Genomic DNA, 8,543 nt, shown 5'->3' with positions numbered 1-8,543 from the left:
CTTCAGAGAAATGCAATGGGCGCTGTTGAACTATTGCCAGCATTTCCTTCTGTGAAAATAGTGGGAGAGGAGATAGAAATCGTGCAGCCCTTGATTTAACATAGTAAGCCTCCACGCAATAGCAGAACTGGTCATATGAAAACGAACCAGTAAGACCCAAGAATCATGGCATACGCACATGAAACAAAGCACAGCTTACAGCTACACAAGGCTTGCAAAGCACTACAACATGGGATAGTTCATGGCTAAATGTCAATATCTAAACTCAACTCTCTGTTGAAAAAAGAGACTGGACTAAAATCTGACCCCTGCTTGGTCAAGTGTTCCCTGGTGCTGCATGTGAGGGGGGTGTGAGGATGTGAGAAACACAGACAGACCCATCAGAGCCAGCCCAGGTAGCCCACAGATGGTTCTATGGAGCACAGCTCTTCCCCAGGGAGTCGGCTAAGCCTCAGCAGCCCTGCCAAATGGAAAGAACGCACTTAAGGAAAGTGTGATGTGGAGACATCCCCAGGCTGAAATCCTGTGCCCGTCTAGGCACAGCCATGTCTCACACCACACAAGGAGTAACAAGGAATTCTCTTCCACACTCTTCTGTTCAGTGAAGATGGGACTGGATAGGCCAGATTCTCTTGAGCTGCCAGAGAAGGTGCTCAGGGATCCTGGACAGACAAACACACCCACCGCGCCCCAGGCATCCCCCTCCAGGTGATCTCTACTCCCACACTCTTGAGACCCAACCTATCTGCCTAAGGCTTGAGAAATAATCCACATCATTGTGAAAAAGATGTCATTAAAGATACTAACTAAAAGTGCGGGGTTTCACACACACACACACACACACACACACACACACACACACACACTCTCCTAGGAAGCCAGATCAGAAAAGATGGGGGGAGTCCTTTCAGAGAGGGGAGCTAGAGAGGACACATGGGCCTCAGATGCCCCCAACCCCTGACCACAGGAGCTAAACACATTGACCTGCTTCACCACCCATCCTGCATGGGGGCACAGAAGAGCTGCGTTGGGTGACGACCGCATGCCGAGTCCCCACCTGCCTACACTATGGCCTCCCTCTCTGGAGCGGTGCCTGGAGCTCTAAGCTTGGCAGGTCCATGAGGAGCCAAACCCTGGAATGGACACAGATGGTCTGACTGGAGAGAAACAGGAAAAGGAAGTTCACTTCCGAGTCTATCTCAGCTCCCCAAGCATCCCAGGGCCCCAGCCCCCTGGTGGCTCTAGGGCCCTGTTATGCAAAGAGAAAAGCCCCCTGAAGAAAAAACTTTCCTGCGGGGAAATCACCAGAAATGCCCTGGCTCCTTAGACCTGTGCATCTCTCAGAAGCATCCCCAGGCAGAGTGAAGCCAGCAGTCAGGTGACAAACACCAGGTGCCGGGCACAGAGGTGGATTTGACCAGGCAGCCCATGGCCTGAGGCAGAGGGTCCAGGAAGGCGAGGTCTCTCCTCCCTGCTTGGCTGCTTCTGTTGGCCAAGAGACTGTAGGTCTATTTCCATCACAGGCCCGTGCATATGCACACGCACTCACGCACACGCACCCCTAGTATCTGGGAAGGGAAATTCTATCTCTTGTTATAACCAAGTTACCCCGCTTTCTGACCTTAAAAAAAAACAACCAGTGGGTTTCCTTTGAAGGTTTCAAACCTTATTAGCCACAGTAAAATGACGCTTTAATGGGGCTGTGATGGTCTCCACCTCGGGTGTCTGTGTACGCAGCCATATTACTTAGCAACACCATAGCCGTTTAGGTTTAATTTCCTAGCTTGCCTGATAAGGAGGCTGCAAATGTAATTTGTGGTGCCGCAAGCTGGGCAAACACGCGGGGCTATTAGATGAGTCACCGGGTGATGCAGGCCACTGTGCCGCGCTCTGCGGAAGAGGAGAAGCGAGCCCTGATCTGCGGGGCTGATAGGTACCGCCCGGGTGGGCGCACAGCTTTCTGAGCGTGTGGGGGCTGTGCGGCCTTCGCTCGGCCTGTCTGGTCTGGTGCCATCATTTATTAAGGGAAGCTCCGCTCGCCTCTCAGCCCTTGTTAGAATCATCTTCCGGCTTTCTGAAATCCACGATTCAGACCCGCAAACTCAAGTCCTGCAAGACCAGGTGGTCAGATGATGATAAAACAGCAATAACAAGGAACACGTTTTACTAGATTCTAGTTGCTTTACATGAGTTATCTCTGTTAATTTTCCTAAAAACCCCTGGAGGCAGGCACTAATGTTATTCCTATTTTCAAACGGGGAGACTGGCAGGGAGGGTCGTAGCCCATAAGACAACAGAGAGAAGGGGCGTGATTGCCCCCTAAACAGGGCACACCCTGCCACAAGAGGCTGTCATTCGGGGCCAACCAGCCAGATCTCACATTGTTCTAAAGAACAGGAAATCAGATTTTTATATAACATGCCATGCGTTTTAAACATCTGCAACTAATTCAGCTGTTTAACAAATACTGTAAGAACCAAACCCCAAATATATCTACCAGCCAGATTCGGGTCAGGGCCCACCAACAAGTAGGCATATTGCCCAATAAATACACTCCAGTTTTTAATTTTTGCTCCCAGGAGCCATTGGTGTCCCAGCCCTTGGGTCGTCCCTCAGCCGTATCCTTCCTGGGGCCTCAGTGATGCTCCATTCTTCCGGCTGCTCAGCTCACAGTCTTAGAGTCCCCCTGGGCACTTTCCCTTCTCTCACCCCTCACACGCCACCTGTGTCGGCTCTACTTAAAATCCACAATTCCTCCACTTCTCACACCCTCACCGTGACCAGCCTGGTCCAAGCCCCCATCATTTCTTACCTTAATGTCATGAGCCACCTGCTACACCCAGCTTCCCTCTTAGTCTATTCTCAACCAGACCAGCCGGGTTTAAGTCAGATCCGGCCATTTCTCTGCTCAACACCCTCCAATGGCTCTTGTCTCACTCAGTCAAAGTCGAGCCCTAAAGGTCCCCACATCCCACCTGTCTCTCCTGCACCCTCTGCCCTTCAGACACACTTGCTATTGCTCCAACACACCAAACGCACTCCAGCCTCGGGCCCTGCAACCCATGTTGCCTTGGTATCTCTCCCCACAGGTGTTCTCGGCTCTCACCCCTCTCTTTGCCCTATTCAATTGCCACCTAGTTAGAAAGACCTTCCTTGACCACATAGCAACCTCCCCATCACTCTCCCTCCCCTTGCCCTTATTACTACAACATGCCATATATTTGTTTGTGTTCTCTCTCTTCCACTAGAATGCACCCGCCATAAAAGTAGGGAATTTGTTTTCTTCTAGGCTCTATCCCAGAAATTCTACATAGCAGAAATTCATTAAATATTTGTTGAATGAATGAAGAAATGAATGGTCCACACAATGGGCCCTTATGATAGCTCCACCCTTGGCCTCATCTTCACTCTGTGTGCACATGGAGGACAGCAGGCCTCCCTACTAGCTATTATCACCTCCACCACAAGCGCAGTAAGATGCCAGATTGATTGCCTGCTGAAAACGACCAGGAGCTAGTCCCTGCTCTCACCCACCTACTGTGTGGAATAGGAACTTGTGATCTGTGCGCATCTTGTCCTGGAAAGAAGGAGCAACAGCTTAGTCATGACGGAGGTGAATTTTATAATTATAATTTATAGTCTTGATGAGACATGGCAGGTTTTGTGTGAGAGTAGAACATTTTAATCCTAAATTACAAGACTGGATAAAAGTGCCTTATTCATTTATCTACAGAATTTATTGGCCTTATTTTTATTTCTGTATTTATTTGAAAGCTCATCTATCCCAGGAAGGTAGCCATCTATGACGTAATCTTGAATATTTCTTTCACATAGACAGGGTCAGAGAAATATAGGCTGAATGATTCCAACTCCATCCCAATCCTCCAGAAAGTCTGGACAGAGCTGCGGTGATTTGACACAAGTTTCCTCCAGGACCTCCATGAACCCTGCATGCCCTCCACAGAACCCAGATACACCTCCTTCTGGGGCAGGGCCCTGATTTGCCACAGGTGATGTCCTGAATATTTTTCCTTCCTTGGCCACTAAACACCCCAGCTCAACAAGAAGGTAAGCTAGGATGCCAGGATGATCCTCCCCAAAGCTGAAGCTTACTTCAGAAGGAAGGTTAGCCAAGAAGCCAACCAGACATACACCTACGTAGAAGGGAAAAGCTTCACCTAGCAGTTTGGACTCTGAAGCTGATAGAAAAGAATCTAGGAGCATGTACAGTGGTTTAGTCCAGGTCTAAGTCATGAGTGGGAGATGCACGGACCCATGCATTTGCTGAGGAACCCAGCACGTGGCATCTTCATTTGATTACCTTCTCTGTATCCCAGAGTCTCTCAATACCTCAGAACTCTCACGCCCATGCTTTCCTTGAATGTTCGTTGAAAGGGTCCCATTTTAGGCATAGGTCCTACCCATCATTACTACCCTCTCACCCCCAGCTACCTTTCAGAGGATGTGACAGGATATTATCCTGGAGTGTCCACAGCCTCGCCTCCTCTGCCAGTCAGCCAAAACTAAGCCTGCATTTGCCAGGTGACCAACCCTGCATCTGCTAAGAATGGTATTTACATGTTGTAATGATTGAAAAAAAATATTTTATGACACATAAAAATGATATGAGATTCAAACTTCCATGTCCATAGTTGCACTGCATTGGATCACAGCCACACTCATTCATGTACATATTGTCTATGGCGACATTCACACTACAATGGCAGGGGTGAGTACAGTTGACCCTTGAACACATGGGTTTGGACTGCATGGATCCATTTATATGTGGTTTTTTAAAAAATAAATATGGTTGGCCCTTGGTACCGCATTCATGGATTTAACCAACTATGGATTGAAAAATAGTGTTTTCACTCTGCGGTTGGGAATCCACAGACGCAGAGGGCTGGCTAGGTGCATGGTTCTAGGCCATTTTATATAAGGGACTTGAGCATCTTCGGATTTTGGTATTCAAGGGTTCCTGGAACCAATCCCCCATAGATGCCAAGGGACAACTCTATTAAGTTTTAGAGGAATTAAAAGTTATACACAAATTTTCAACTTCTCAGGGTTGACATCCCTAACCTTGGACTTGTTCAAGGGTCAACTGTAGTTGCAACAGCAACTGTGTGACGAGCCAAGCCTAAAATATTTACCATCAGCCCTTTGTAGGAAACGCTTGCCAACCCATGATCTAGAACTCTAGAAGGCCTCTGGCCCAGCCAGTGTTTCTCAGTAGTTGAGCATCGATCTATGAACCAGGAGGTCATGGTTCAATTTCCTGTCAGGGCACATGCCAGGTTGCAGACTCAATCCCCAGTATGGGGCGTGCAGGAGGCAGCCAATCAATGATGCTCTCTCATCATTGATGTTTCTATTTCTCTTTCCCTCTCCTTCCTCTCTGAAATCAATAAAAATATATTTTTGAAGACCTCTGAATTACAAATAAATAAAATGCAAAAATTCAGGCCAAATAAGGTTAGGTCAGAGCAACGATTCTTTTATTTCAGCCAAGAATTCACATACTTCACTTTTATCCTTTTGTTTCCCCCCAAAATTACTTTAGTTGTAGCATTCAAGGATATTTCAAATACTTATTACAGATACTATGCTTATCTTTATTTTCTTGGCCCCATATATGTAGGTAAAAATAGAGATATATTTTTAACTTTTAACAAAGTATGTATAGGCACATAATTTTTCAAAAGTCAAATTGTGACAGAAAGCTTTTAATTTAAGCAAGAGTCCTCCTCCACCTCCCCACTTAAGGAGACAACTCCTTATAAGTCATTTAGCTATTTCTCCCTGTAGTTACTTAACTAAAAACTATGCTTAATTGCTCTTCTTGATTGATCAATTTAGCTGTTATCCAAATTGTCATGACAGATGAGAACTGAACTCATACTCCTGCCTCCCAAAACAGAGGTTATCTCACAATTTTTAGTTAACTCGGTAATCAGTGCTGACATGATGACAATGTAAATATTTGTCAGAGATGGCCCTGCCGGTTTTGCTCAGTGGATAGAGCATCGGCCTGTGTGCTGAAGGGTCCCGGGTTCGATTCCAGTCCTGGGCTCAATTCTGGTCAAGGACACATACCTCAATTGCAAACTAGATCCCGGGCCTGGTCAGGGCACGTAGGGGAGGCAACCAATCAATGTGTCTTTTTCTCTTTGATGTTTCTCTGTGTCTCTCCCCCTCACTTCCACTCTCTCTAAGAATCAGTGGAAAAATATCTGGAGTGAGGATTAACAACAACAACAAAAATTTGTCAGAGACAAATAGTGTTCGATGGATTTATTTCAAACTTCTTTTTCATTTTGTTTTGTTTTATGTGCTTACAAGCTAAAAGGGACTCTGTGTCGCAATACTTACCAGAAGTTCTAGGTCTTCAATAACGATCTTCCCCAAACTCAGTACACTGCAGATTATCAGAGCAATGACACATCTATAAAACAAATTATGGAAATGCTTTAAAAATAAACAGTCTGTTCAGAATGACAGGAACTCAGTCCTGAACCTCCCTTCTGAGTCATAATATCTCATGTGGCTTTTCTATAAGGTAGAGTTTGGGCCTTTGGTGTTCAATTCTAAAGGAAAAGAGTAAGAGGAAAGGGGTGAGGAGAACAGTTCTGCATCCCTCACTTCATCTGCTTACAGACTTTATCAAATAACAAATTCCCCCAAGCCCTCCTATTCCAACTGCTAACGTTTAAGAGAATCAAGAATTCCATGACCCCCAGCCCACAGGCTCCTCTTAGAATGAGATGCTAGCTAAGCCCTTGGGGTGTTCTCAACAAGAACCAACCAAGTGCCCTGCCCAACCTCAGAACTCTGCTCGGTGTGAGCCCAAGAGATAATCATGAACAGTGGCTCAGAACCTGACACCTCTGGGTGGAAGAGCTCTAAAAATCACAACCCAAATCACATGTGGTCAATGCACATACTTTGGGTCTAGAGCTGACTTATAAACAAGAGCTTTCTTATTACAGACAATGCTGCAATGAAAAACCTTGTACACAAATGTCCCTTTCACACATATGCAAATACATGTAGAGGATAAATCCTCAAAAGTAGAATTTTGCGGGCAAAGGAGATATGCATTTATCACTGTTTAAAATGGCAAGTATATATAGGGTCTTTCTGAATCTGATCTTCTTTGCTTATACTCCACAAATGACTTGTAGATCTAAAATGTGCATGACTGCATGGCTAAATTAAATTGCATTTTCTATGCATCTTACGTATTAATTTTTCCAGGCTAACTGGGGATGATTTATCATATATTCCATTTCTGACCCAATAACCTCCTCATGCTGTATTTGTCTGAGGACAGCCCCTTCTAATTCTACCTGTCATCCATCATCACTTTACCCCCCACACTATTGTTTACATCACCTCTATTCCAAGTTCATCCCTATATTGTTGTTTATAATCAATTCCAAGTTCAGCAATGCTCTGACTTTAGCAGAATGATAGCTTATAAGGAAAAGTAGATCCCCACTGATTCACTGGAAACCAGTAAGAATTCCAACCCCACAAAGGAGCCAGCATACCACAGGGACTGGGATGACCCTGACTAGTAACGAGCTAATTTATCCGAGAGAGTCTGAGAGAGTCCCTCCTTCCAGTGATTACCTCCAATGAAGAAAATACATTTTCACTAAACTGGGCTTAGAAAAAATGTAAATATCCTTTGATCGAGAACAAATTTCTTTTAGAAATAAGTTTAGCCAAAGACTTCCAGTCTGCCCTTAGCCAGAAATCCCCACTAAGCAAAAATACTATTGCCTCAACCCCATGAGCAGTGCTTCTACGAAATTAGCAACAGCTTTGTTCAAGTCAGAAGCCTGTGTGCTTATTGCATTTGGTAGCTTCGGGGATGTGATTTTTGCTGAAAATAATGTCTTGAGGTATTGTACAACCAGGGAAACGCAAGGAATGTCTGCCCCATACTCTCTAGGAGAGTATTTTCCATACTCTTTGAGAGTCAATTTGATAATAAATGTGTTAAAAGACTTGAACATAGGGATAGGACAGTGAAGATACTGTTCACCTAGTAATATTTACATTTTTAGAATGATACTCAATTCTGGTAATACCTGGCCAGGAAGTAAATCAAAATATCAAGAGTCTTTTTAAAATGTGAAGACGGGGTGTGTGAATATAATAAGGCAATACAGTGGATCCTTGTGGTGTTGAAACTGTTCAATATTTTGACTGCAGTGGTGGATAGACCAACCCACACAGGCAATAAAATTGTATAAAACAATACGCACACATAACACACAAGTTCAAGTAAAACTGGGGAAACCTGATAAGGTTAGTGAACAATGTCACTATCCTGGTGGTGATATCATATGATAGTTTTGCTACATGAAGCATTGGGGGAAACCCAGCAAAGTATACAAAGGATCTCTGTGTAGTGTTTTACATGTAAAACTGCAATTGTCTCAATAAAATTTTCTATTTTTTTAAAAACGGGGACATGCCAAGATAAATGAGATGCAAAGGTACTCCTAAGTAAAGAAGGAATTAATTTGTGT

Source organism: Plecotus auritus (assembly GCF_963455305.1).
Source record: "Plecotus auritus genome assembly, chromosome: 1".
In the NCBI taxonomy this organism is placed as follows: Eukaryota; Metazoa; Chordata; class Mammalia; order Chiroptera; family Vespertilionidae; genus Plecotus; species Plecotus auritus.
The sequence above is the reverse complement of the archived record's forward strand: the minus strand, read 5'-3'. Positions refer to the sequence as shown.